The sequence below is a fragment of the Cupressus sempervirens genome, chromosome 3 (genome assembly GCF_028749045.1).
Source record: "Cupressus sempervirens isolate cs-2001-9-10 chromosome 3, ASM2874904v1, whole genome shotgun sequence".
Taxonomy (NCBI): Eukaryota; Viridiplantae; Streptophyta; class Pinopsida; order Cupressales; family Cupressaceae; genus Cupressus; species Cupressus sempervirens.
The window spans coordinates 927,270,183-927,283,492 of NC_143120.1; the positions used below are offsets into that span (position 1 = coordinate 927,270,183).

Below are 13,310 nucleotides of genomic sequence, written 5' to 3' on the forward strand. Positions count from 1 at the left end.
TTTTTCCAATCCGAAAGAAGCGCCAAAAAGCTGGTTCCGATACGGAGATTTTGGTGCAGGTATTTTTTGGTTTTGATGCATTTTTATTGCTTGTTTTTTCTGTTGAAGTCTGAAGTCCTATTTTTGACTCCGACATGCATATCTTTTGCGTCCCATGTCAATTTTTTGAAAACTTTATATTTCTGGAAAGCTGGTTCTATGTAATCTTCAGAAAAGTAGTCCTTTTTCTTTGTTTTTGGCCTCTGCTCTTTCTATCATAGTTTTGGCATTTTTGCTCTATGGTGGATATTTTGAGTGTTTTAGGCCCGAGGATCGTTTTCCTGGCATGGTTTGCTTTCTTTTTGGCTGTCCTTTCTTTTGGTTCAGCTCTTTTTCAGTTATGATCATTGTAGCTATCTTTTTGAAGCACTTTTTTTGTTTCACACTGAGATAAAGTGTCACTTTTGCATTTCGAGAGTCATGAACGTTGTTTTGAGTCAGCTGTGCATGCACTATTTCATAAAGCACCATGGGGGGGATTATTGTTTGCTGTTTTAGGCATTCTCCCTTTGTCAAGTGAGTGTCCCTTCCATGACATTAGCCCCATGCAGAGTCAGTTAGACCGTGTCTTTATCGGTGTCTATATCTCTTTTCCTCTTTCCTCGTTCTTGGTTCATTTGCAGGAGATTTTGGCTCACCTTCTCAGTTGCCTGTCATCACACCCCGTTTGCATTAAGGTGGGGTTATGCTATGTTCTAATGCATCCATGGTTCGATGGTTTGATAGTGTGAACTATGTATTCAGTGGTTGATCCTATGTACAAGGCGATTGCAGTGGCTGGCTACCTATGCATTTCGGTGAGATGGATCATCTACCATATAGACATGCTCGGTTCGTGCCTTCTTCTTCCATGGAGGTTTCTTCAAATCAGTAGTTTGGCAGATTTGCGACTTCTTCATGCTTCAGTGATGCTGCTTCTTCATGATCACTTCTTGTTCCTGTTTTAGGGGACAATTTCCCTAGTTGGAGACTTCTTCCGTTCTTCACTAGGTTCTTACCTCTTTTTGGGGAGGGTTTTTCCCACGTGGTTTTCTCTCTTTCCTCGCTTACAGAGGTTGCATTTTCTTGCATTGTACATGGGTACCTAACATGGCCTTGTTGCCGGGACCCATTATGCATTCATCTTAGTTTTGTGAGCTTAAGGCATTTCCCTAAGTTGCACTTAAGGGGGGGTGTTAGAGTAAATAATTAATATCTAATTATTTATTCTATTACTTAAGCTTACTTAGGTCATGCATTTATTTAATATTTTATATTTAATGCATGTAGTGGTTAGTTGTTGACAATACGGGAGTTTGTTCCCTTCTAGTTGTCACACTTACCTTCCAGCTTGTTCTACAAGCTTCCATGAGCTCTTTATATTCGGGCTGTCTCTCATTGTTACAACACATCATCACATCATTTCTTATTGTAAATACATTTCTTCTTGTGTTTGCATTATGATGGCTCCCATGTCCGTTTAGGGTTTTTGCCCGTGCTCCATGCTCTTCCCTTCTATGGCTTCTCTTTGATAGGTTTCGCATGCAGGTGATCTTGGCGTCTTCGGAGTTGGCTTTCTTCAACTCCAACAGGATCCAGAGCCAATAATTCTAGGTTCACCTATAGAACCAAAAAATATGTAGGAAAATTTTTGGTTGGCCACAAAAAGGACATCTAGGGTCCGAGACTCCTAAATGTTAGAGTTGAGGGTCCAATGGTAGCCCCTGGAAAAGGAGACAACATGGAAAGTGAGTATTTTTGGCTTCGTGATGGTTTTCCAAACTGAGACAAATCTAAGCCTCCAAGTCTTGTGAGAGGATTGTAAATGCCAACACTGATTGAGAATATCAACCATCAAAAGGTGGGGAACCAACAACCAATAGCCCAACTTGGTTTTGTAATTGGTCACAGGAGTAGGATACCACTTCCAATATTTCCACCATGGGTGAGATGAATGAATACCAAGCTTGTGCAATAGATGGGGAGGCACCACAAAAACTAGAAGATAAACTATCTGTCAATTTGGATGGATAAGCTTGAACTAATTTTAGCCAGTGGAACACCTTGAACAAAAAACAAGGGAGATCACCACAAGTTTTTCTGGTTCATAGAGAGCCCATCTCTGAGGCCATTGGAAGCCCAACGAAGCCACAACTTGATGGCTTCCTAGGCTTTCCAAATTCTTTTAGCAACAAAGGTACCCTAAATCTACATAGTTCAGTGGTCACGAGAAGGGTTTGAAATCCAATCCCCTTCTAGGAAGGTCGGTTAGCCAGAAAGCCTAAAGATATGCAATGCTGCAACAAGATTTTCCAGGCCTCATTTCTAGTGAGAGCCCAAGTGACCCACTTAGCATAGAGGGAAATCCCCAATTTGAGAGTGGAAATAAGTCTAAGACCACCAGAGTCTCTAGGAAAACAACAAATGTCTCAGGAAACTTTGTGAAAGACGTGATGCACAACATCAGAGGCCTAGAGGAAATCCCTTAGGAGGCATTCAAGCTTGAGGTATGATGCTTTGGAAGGGGCCCAACACAAGGAGTAGTAGAAATGCGTAGTAGCCAACACTTTAGTACAAATCTGAAATTTTGTTTCAAGGGAGAGAGGCTTGGTGATCTAATAGTCCAATTTCTTCTCAATCCTTCCCAGGACAATATTCCACAGTTCCACACGGGAAGCTTGAAAAGCAAATGGAATGCCCAAAAACTTAAATATTTCACCATGCTGAACCCATTTCCACCTGTAGTGCTGCAACCATTGAGGGCCTGGCAAGAAGGATTGTCTAAAACAAATGGTCTTGTACCATTGAATAACAGACCTAGAGGCAAGGAAAAATTTATCCAAGCATTATAAGGCATTGGAAATATTATCTTCATCCTCTAGAAGGGTAAGAAAGGAGTCATCAACAAAATGGCCATTCATAAGTTGTGTAGTGGAATTTGGAAGAGCAATGCCACCACACCAGACCCCAAGAGATAGTGTTGGCAAGAAGATAGCCAAACCCTTCAACCACCAACACATAAAGAGAAGGTGCTAAAGGACAACCATGATGGATAGATCTGTAGAGCCCAAAGGGTTTAGATTGTTGACCATTTATGTGTAACGCCCCGCCAAGGGATCCAAAAGAATTAACCTAAAGTTTCACTAAGTTTGCTAAACATTTTTTTTTTAAAAAGTAAGAAAGTATGACATACACATCAAACACATAGTAGCGGAAGCAATAACATGTAATCATCGACAAACATACATTGCAAGTTACATTTCTTTAAGATCCCAAGACGTTGAGTCACGTTTAAATTTAATTAATTCTAAGTCTAACAACTATCACATACATATGAAAGAATAATCAGAAACTCCAATGTCCATAATATACATTTGTTCTGAATGCCTCTCGGCAATTTAATTCGGAATGCTCAATCATCCACTGTACAAGTCACAGGGTATGAAAGGCTTAAAAGAATATACATATGTAAAAATCAAGATACAACATCCTCAATTCCATGATACAAAGTACAGTAAAAATATATGAAACTATTCCCATACATGATACATCCATACATCCATAATGATAAAACATCTATCATAAAATCTAACCATCCATCATAATAATCCAAGAACATAATGAAGGTAAATGCTAATCACGAAAACTCCAGCCACGGTGACCACGGAACGGATCTCAATGGTAAGAGTAAAAGCACTACCACCCGACCGCGTGGAACCTAAATGGTCCACTCCCACCGCGCTGAGGAGATAGTCTCAAGTCCCAAATAGGATAACAAAACCTATAATCATAACTACTCTCTAAGTCCAGGAAATCCTATAAGTATGCTAACTCAAGGGTTCTTAAAAAGATCGACATCTAAATCCCAGAGGTACCACAAGACACGTAGGAAACCTAATATGCAAGCGGGAAGTGTCATCGCAAAAGTCATGTAGAAGCTACCTGAGCAATCCCTTAGGAATCTCGGGTCCCTACTGATCCTGCGGCCACTAGTATCCTCTCGTACTGACGAGGCCTACTATGGAATGCAAGGTCGTAACCAAGCGTTCTCTCTACCCCATCCTAGTCTGTACTAGCACTCAAGGCATGGGAGAGAACATACGATTATCTTGTTAGGTTCATTTTCTCTCATTTAGTGTAAATGTTTTCACTTATTAAAAAATGACTTACAATGGGTTTCTCAAGGCAGCCTCTTAGGGCTCCGACCCCCATTGCAAGCCACTTCCCGACTCTACACATAGATAACCTACCCTAGGCTCATGAAATCATAAATCAAAGAATCATAATAAAACCACCTCAGTCCTATACAAGCAACTGAAAAACATCATAAAAGATAATCCACAAAATTACATCAGTTCTTCATGAGCAACAGATAATATCAAATAGTAATCATATGATCACGACAGTTCTCTATCAGCAACTGAAGGCATCAATGATAAGTCACAAAAACCAATGGTTCTCCAATGAGCAACCAGAAAGTATCTCAATAGTAAATTATAATACTGATCGAAGACTCCAAATGGTCAAGTCAACACGTGACATCATCAAAAATATAACAAACATTTCAGTCTAAGCAACCAGAAGGTAATACAAGTATAACTGATCGAGACTCAGAAATGGTTATCAAATATAACTAATCGAGACTCAAAAATGGTTAAGTTGGGTATCTCAAATACATACACCTCAGCTTCACACAAGGAAACTGGAAAGGAATAACAAACAGTAAATACATCCATCATAGAGCATACTATCACATTACCTTGGTTGGTTTGAAAAGATCGAGAACAAATCATCCTAGCCTCACATTCACAAACCTCGAGCCTCTGGTAACATCCTAAACTGGTCAAAGCTAAACCAACCCCATAACACTAAAAGCATAGACAATATATAGAAAACATCATAGTCTCTCAATTGGTGTTGATTTGAAAACATACAGATGAGTTAAACAATAAGGTTTCAGTTTTCAGTGTTTATATTCAAGTAGAAAGTTTTATAGTTCAATTTGATTGATAATATACTATTGAGTTAATGTGAGATTTCCATTTCTAGTTGAACTTATGTTTTAAACAGATAGAATCCATAGTTCACTTTTACAAATTATCCCGTTCCTAACTCCAAATGAAACACTTAATTACCCCTAGTTGATTTAAGTCAAAGTCCTAAAACAATCTAAGGGTAATATTTAAATTAATAATAATACTTGTTGATCTTTGATTATAATGATCTACACTTTCATTAAAAATAGTATTATAATATTAAACTTTCTTAAACAATTTTTTGATTTAATTAAATCTTAATTTAAATCAAACTTTAAATAAAGATTAATTAATAATACATAAAGGACCATATTACATTTATTAATAATTTATTTATTTATAAAATTATTAATAAATATTAATAAAATTTCAATATAATTTAAAATTTAATAAAGTTTAAATTAAATAATAATTATATTAATTAAAACAATTTTAAAACGTTTTTAAAAAAAATGATTAATAAAAATTAAATCGTTTTTATTTTTTTTAAATAAAATATTGGCATGTTTAAAGGCTCGCCGAGCCTGCCATACCCTGCGGCCGCAGGTGTTACTGCTGCCGCAGGCAGCAGTACCACCTGTCGCGGTAGCGTGGGTGTGGGGCGTTGGAAGTGGTGGCCCCGCCCCACTCCAATATATATATTTTTATATATTTTTTTTTGTTTTAAATTTTCATCATTATTTAAAAAAACAAATTAAGTTTTATTTTTAATTAGTTTTGTTTAATTTTATATAAAAAAACAATTTCCTCCAAAGGATATATATATATATATATATATATATATATATATATATTAATCTAGAATTTTCAATTTCAAAACAAAACCCTTACCAAATTAAGTCTTAATTTCTTAATCTAGAAAACAAGGGTTTCTAATAACTCATCCAGTCTCCATGGATATAGAAATTATTGAAGAGCAATTAATAAATTCGCAATATTGAAAAGTTAAAACTTTCATCATAGAGAATTCAGATCTACAAACCCCAGACACGAAGAAGACAGGAAAGGATAATTGCGTAATAAATCGATAATCGAAAACACAAGACCCTACCTGATCCTGATGCTATTATGCAATCTCCAAGAACTGTAAAGGAATTCGCTCCTCTCAATAACCTTCCTTTGGGAAACTTTCTTGGTATCAGCTTTCTGAAATTCGCTTCCAAAAATTTTCTCCCAAAAATTCCCGTCCAACTTCGTATATATCAAAAATGAACCCCCAAAGTTGTGATAAGCAATTTCTCCTCAATTCGGAGCACTAATTGTGCGTTTACCCGAGAAGACTCTTTGCACAACTCAGTTAACTCTAAATTAACCTTTATTATCTTTTCTTATTCTTTTGCATTCAACTTTCATGCACATTAAGTTGAATTATTAAATAACTTTATTTAATATTCCACTTGACTTCTATTCTTAATTAATTTATTACTTTAATCTTATGTGCACTTTTAAGAAATTAAAATAATATTATTAATTTCTATAATTTAATCTTTTAATTTAATTCTCATATTTAAACTCATGCTTAGATCATGTGATCTAGAATTCTTAATAATTTAATATCTTTCAACTTTTAATTTATTTTAGAACTTAATTGATATCATATTTAATTAATTTAAAAAACAATAATATTTAGCATTTATTTAAAAATGAACTCCAAATATATTATTATTAAATTAAATAAATATTATCCTGTTCTAAATTTATCTTTGAATTTTAATCTCCAAATTTAATTCTTTTAATTAATTAATTAATTAATTAAATATAAAGATATCATAATAATTCTCTATTAAATTAAATCATTAATTAATCTTTTTAATTAGACTTAATTAATAGAAAATACACCAAGTACTCATAAAGCAACATATGAAAACCCATCATAGAAAAATACATACCATATCAAACAAAAGGGTTATAATCACGAAATTACATCATTTGATGCATTCGGAGGGTACTTAACTCAGATACTTGTCCTAATTATCAATTAGGACAATTGGCTAAAGGGTTTAGGATTTGGACTTAAGAGTTTATCTCCCCTCTCTTACCATTGAGATAGTGTGATAGGGTACGCTCATCCTGACAATTCAGGGAAGTCGATACCCGGTACCTGCAACCTGCATAAAATCCACGCATGTACAAACACAATATTCTAAGCTAAACAGACAATGGCAGGAAGTGGTGCATCGTGTAGATCCCGACTAGCAGGTGACTACGACTCCCTTCCTTAACCATATCAGAAACACCATACATAAATAAAACAACACGCACACCATACACATGCAGTATGGGGTAAGTATCCATAAGAAGCACATGGAATAATAAACCATCTAACTAATCATCATCGATATCTGAAACCATTGAATAATCATCATACATGCATGAAATATAGAGTACCAAGTAATCTCATCATATAATAAACTGAGTGTAAACATCATCTGATAATCTCTAAAATAATAATACTAATCATCAAACATAAATTGGCCTAAAAGAGTTTGGCAATGATATCAGAAATGTAGCTCGAAAATGTAAACTAGGGGTAGGCACTACATTATGGTAATACAAGAAGAGGCATCACCAAAGAGCATTTTAATTGATTACAGAAAGACTGTGTCAAACCTCGTGCTTGGAGCATGGCCAAAATGAAAGGCCATTCAATCCAGTCATAAGCTTTGGAAAAATCAATCTTAAGAAACAAGGCATATTGTTTGGACTATCGAGCCCACTCCATACCTTCCCAAACATCAATAATATTGTCCAAAATGTATCTGGACTTAATGAAACCAATTTTTATCACGACAGACAATCTGAGGGAGTAGATGTCATATTTTAAGGGAGAGAGCCTTGGTAATAATCTTGTAAGAGAAATTCAACAAAGTGATGGGCCTCCAATTGTAGATTTCCTTGGGATCACTGGCTTTAGGTATGAATTTGATATAAGCCTTATTAATAATGTTGCCTAGGGAATGAGAATTGTAAGCTTCTTGATACACCTAATGTAGATCAGGGTCAATATCATCCCATAGGATTTTGTAAAATTCACACCAAAAACTATCATAACCAGGGGCCTTATCATCAACAATGGAGATGATAGCTTCCTTGAGGTTAGCAAGCATGAGCTTTTGCTCAGAAAAGGCATATTGCTCTGGAGCAAGCCTATTGGGAGTAGCGGCAAGATAGGCTTGTAATGCTTGGTTACACACTGCAGAGGACCCTTGAGTGGTGAAGACCTTTTCATAATGATGCACAAAAGCATGAAGGATGCTAGGTAGGTCAGAAAGAACTTGCTGGTCTTCCCTTATGTGTTTGATGCCTACCGCAGAATGCATTGAAAAACTCTTTGGAAGCCTGATCGCCAACCTTTAGCCAATGGAGAAGAGCTTTGATCTTAGCTCCCCCAGTAGCATAGCTATCTGCAACTTGTTTCAGGTGTGTAAGATTGGCAAGCTGAATCTGAAGATCCATATCAAATGGATTCATGGTGAGGGCTTTTGAGGTTGTACACAAATCTTTAGTAGTGACTTCATAAGATCTTCTATAGTATATGGCCAACTATCTACCATAAATGCAAAGAAATCTCATAGTATGGAGAATGACATCATTCCACCATTGAATCCACCCAACCAGGGTGTGGGGTCAAGGCTCGAGATTCCATACTCAAAGAATGTGGGCAATAGTGGGCAGATGAGACAACAAGGAGGTATTGAGATAAAATGGGTTTTGCAAGGATGATGTTGAGCTGTGTGTTAGGTGATAGAAAAGAGGATGGGGTAATGATTTGACAAGGTCACATCTGACAAAGGAGTAATAGGTAGAGCATGCTCATGTGAAAAGGAAAGAAAGGACTAAGCTAAAAGCATAGCCCTATCAAGTCTCTTTAATTCTCTATCTGACCTAGCTTGAAAGTTGGACCAAGTATGCGAAACCCCATTATATCGGTGACAATTAGCATTGGGATAAAAAATGCCTAACTTATTTCGCATGTAAAACCAGGCCTCTCTTTCTCCAGTTACCCATTGAAAAGGAAGAAGCCATTCTTTTTCATTAGCGGCCAACTCAACCATATTGAAATCCCTACCAAAAATCTAGGTCGTAGGTGGCAAGTGATCTGCCAACCAATGCCACAGGTGTGAACGTTCAACAATATCGTTGGAGGCATAAATGTTAACAATACCAAAAGAATGATTATGAAAAGACAAAAAAATCCAAACAATCCTCTAGATGGGGTCAAAGCCATATGAAATAATAGAAGAAAGTAAACAAGGAGAGACGAGTAACAATGCCACCTCGTCTAACCTCATGCTAGGAAGCAAATAAGGCACTGTCTGGCCAAATAACTTAGTAGGCTGAGGTGAGAAGAAACCCAACAACCTTAACTTCTTGACGACAAAGAACATCAAGATGACCAATTCGACGCTTGGTATCATGAATAGAAGATTTTCTAGGGAAGTCTATTAGATCCCACACATTCCATAAGAAAAAATTCATGGTAACCCGACTTGCATGTCTTCCTTGTTCCCAAGAGAGGAGAAGTTGTTGTGCAAAAATGTGGGAGCATCAAACAAAGGGTTTCTAAGAGAGATGACCTGTTGTATCTTCCCCCCATTATCATGAATCTCATCGCGACATTCTGGGCTACGAGAATGATGAAATCATCGATGTCACTTGCGATGCTCGAACCCATAAAGGGCAAGGGTCGGGGGTATGAACGCTCGCTATCCCCTGAGCACTAGGGTTTGAAATAGGCGACGATGGGAGTAAAGGGACTGAAGGCTTTGATAACACCAGGCTTGAGCCAGGTCGATCATTGTTTGGGGCAAAGAGCCTGCCTTAGCCACAATGAAGCCCTTTCTTTTTTTCACAACAATAGTCCATTCATCTTTTTTGGCAGTCGAAGCCATTTTGGCTTCTGAGACTTGTGGATGATTGCATTCCAATAGTGGAAAATCCCTAATCTTGTGTTCCATAGACTGAAACCGATAGAAGGCATTCGAGAGGTTTAGGTAAAGCACCTTCTGAGTGAAGGTGGTACCACCTATTTGTATTTCCACTGATTCTTTGATGTCCTTAGAGAGGTTGACCTCAACACATACCCTACGCTGAGGCCGAGCATTGAAAAACTTGTCCGACTCAAGGCAAATAACCTTGCAAACAATTTGCGTAATGGCTTGCAAAAAGGACCGACATGGGATAGGAAGCCCATGAAACTCCACCCATACAAGAACCTTAAGCTTGCGGTCATCAAAAACAACAAAATCACATGACCAATGCTGGAAAACCAGAAGAGAGGACTTGATAGTCGAGGGACCTCGATCAAAAACATGCTCAGCTTGGCTAGGAGTGCCAAAATGAAAAAGGAAAAAGCCTTTGGTAAGGCTTTGAATGCCTTCAAGGTGGACACCTTGAGGTGTCCAGACCTTGGAAACCCATTTTTGTAGCATGCTTTCAGAAGGAGTGCAACCCATAAAATACCCAATTAGGGTTTGTCATTCTAGCCAAGTGCATGCACTGTCAAATTCCTTGACATTCAAAACAATATCAGGAGAGGAATAACCTCGTGAAACACCTTAGGTATGAACTTGCGTGAGCATTTGTTCGGTGGAGCCATTCTCCCCAACAATAGCAACTCTAGCACTAGAATCAACTGTTGGGCCAAAGAAGGCTGAGACCATTATAAATGAAAACAAGTCCCGCAATAAATGTGGTATGACAGGTGACAAAACGACAAGGATTCAAACTTATAATCAATTTTAAAATTATGATTGACTAAAATTAATTCAATTTTTAAAGATAGATTATTTATTTTTAAAATATTATGAAAAAATATATATATACTTTTATCACAAATATGGTATTGTAACTAGCAATTTTTATAATTATAGTATGACTTTTAATATCAATTTATGAAACTACTAACCACAAGTTGGATTTTATTAAAATTTAAAATTAAAGAAGTTCAAGTAATTGTTTCATTCAATAATTTGTATGTGTGTGTGTGTGTGTTTTTGGGACAAGGACATATTTTTGGTAAAGGGTCGAAGCCAAAATTGAGGGGACATGTTTCTATATATAGAGATAAGTCATTCACCATAAACACATTAAAAGATCAATATATGGAAAATTATCAAATAAAAAATGATTTCCGCATGGGCATATGTCCTCAACGCCTTTTGTTTCCACATAGGTATGATCCCAAAATCACAAGGGATGCGTCCCCAAAATCACAAGGAGGTGTCCTTATGATATATATATATATATATATATATATATATTTGATTTTACATTTGTGAAGACATTGTTTTGTCGGTTTAGAATTATTCAAGAATTCTATTTAGTAATGATGTATTTAAGTTATTTAAATTTTGCTTTTGAAATTTAAATAGTATTTATTATTTGTTATATTATAATTTTCAAAAAATACACCATAACAATCTAAGCAAATATCAAATTATTAGAAAATACTGTTAAATTCAATAAATGCCTTAAAAAAAAATTCTTTCTAGAATAACTAACTCTTCAATTATAACATAAAAGACAATCATTAATTGACATATTTTTGATTTCTTTTAAAAATTCTAAATAATATCTTTTATATTTTAAAAAATAAATTATTTTGAAAGTTATTTTTTTATTTTACAAAATTTTATATTTACCTAATAATTTTGATATTTTAATTAGCTAATGACCCCATTAAACTTGATTTTGTAAAGGTTGGTAAGGTGTTGAAAGATTACAATTCTATTTTAGTTCGAAGTTTCGAAACCCTGTTCACCCATCCATTCGTCAATATCATGCAATGAGGGTGTCTGTGAATATATTTCTTTCAGGCATTCTGTCAAACAGTTCGCGTGCCTTGTCTATGCTTCCGAATTTCGCATACATGCCTTTCATGGCATTCTGTCAAACAGTTCACGTGCCTGGTTTATGTTTCCAAATTTTGCATACACTCTTCCACAGCATTCTGTCGAACAGTTCACATGCCTCCTTGCGCATGTTCCCACATTGCGCATGCATGTCTACCACGGCAGTTGCGAATACACCTGACAGAATTCCTCTATTGCTCATCCTATGATGGATGCCGTGCCCTGTTCCAATGCTTCCATTTGGGCACGAAAGTGATGATAAAGGTTGCATTTGGTTGAAAGTTACAAATCCTTTTCAAATAAAAGGCTTTTTGTACATATCTTACAATTATAGCGTTCCATGATTTTTTGTGCATATCTTACAATTATAGCATTCCATGTGGTCACATTTTAGATCAAACAGTTCACGTGCCTTGCCTATGCTTCCATGGATGCATGTCTATCAGACCATTTCCGGGTTCCAGCTGTATCTGACGACAATTAGCCTTTTATACGCCTTGATGGATTCCGTACTCTTTTCCAAAACTCCCACTTTTAGCCCAGGGCGGGAGTAAGCTGGCAAATAGAAACCCATTCAGATGGAAGCCTGTTTGTTTTGTTGCATTCTGAGGGTACCCATGTCTTCTGTCTGCTACAGCAATCAATTTTTGATGAAATCTTCCAGATCTGATTCTTGTTGTTGCCGCTGGATTTAATTGTGTTTTGCTTTAAAAAATAATGTAAGTTATTTGAGAAATTTTTCATCAACTGTTAAGAATGTGTTGTATTATGCAATCAAACATTTATGACCATCCACTCAATTGGCATGGGAACAGAGTTTGAATATGAAATATGAAAGTTAACAGCTGTTGTTTGAACAGGAAACAGTGGCGGAAGTAATCGGTTCATAATTTGTCATTTAAGCAAGTTGGGATACTGGGATCAGGAATGTTCATTCAAAGGATTCAAAAGAAATATAGATTACTTACCATGAAGAGAAAGAGATGTTGTAGGAGGAGAGGTGCTTGAAGTTTCTAATTTAAAAAAACGAAAAACACAGACCAATTGTAGACTTCATTGATATTTCTAGCAAATGTTTGACTGTGAGAAGAGTTTATTGATATTTTCAGATAATTGTTCTCCATCTATATTGGAAGATCATCAGAGCCCAATTAAAAAGGTTCGAAAAGAAATATAGATAATTGGACATTTATTCTTTTAAGTGAGAGGTCTTAAGGTTCAATACGCTCATTTTATATTGGACATTTTTCACCCTATTTATTGCCTCATCTCGAGGGATGTCTCATGGCAGCTGCGGGGGAAGTACGAGCTATATAAAATTATTATAAAAGGATGCAAAATTAATCAGCAATGGCTGCCAAATTTCATAAAAAAACAAAAATTGGTACATGGCTTTACTGTG

General features: G+C 36.2%; 1 long non-coding RNA gene across 1 annotated transcript; it reads left to right on the forward strand.

Moving 5' to 3' along the window:
* The first annotated feature begins 12,219 nt into the window (after nt 1-12,219).
* On the forward strand, nt 12,220-13,109 carry LOC149569782 (uncharacterized). The gene is made up of 2 exons (XR_016361771.1): nt 12,220-12,627; nt 12,769-13,109. It is a non-coding gene; the product is annotated as an uncharacterized LOC149569782 (long non-coding RNA).
* The last annotated feature ends 201 nt before the right edge of the window (nt 13,110-13,310 follow it).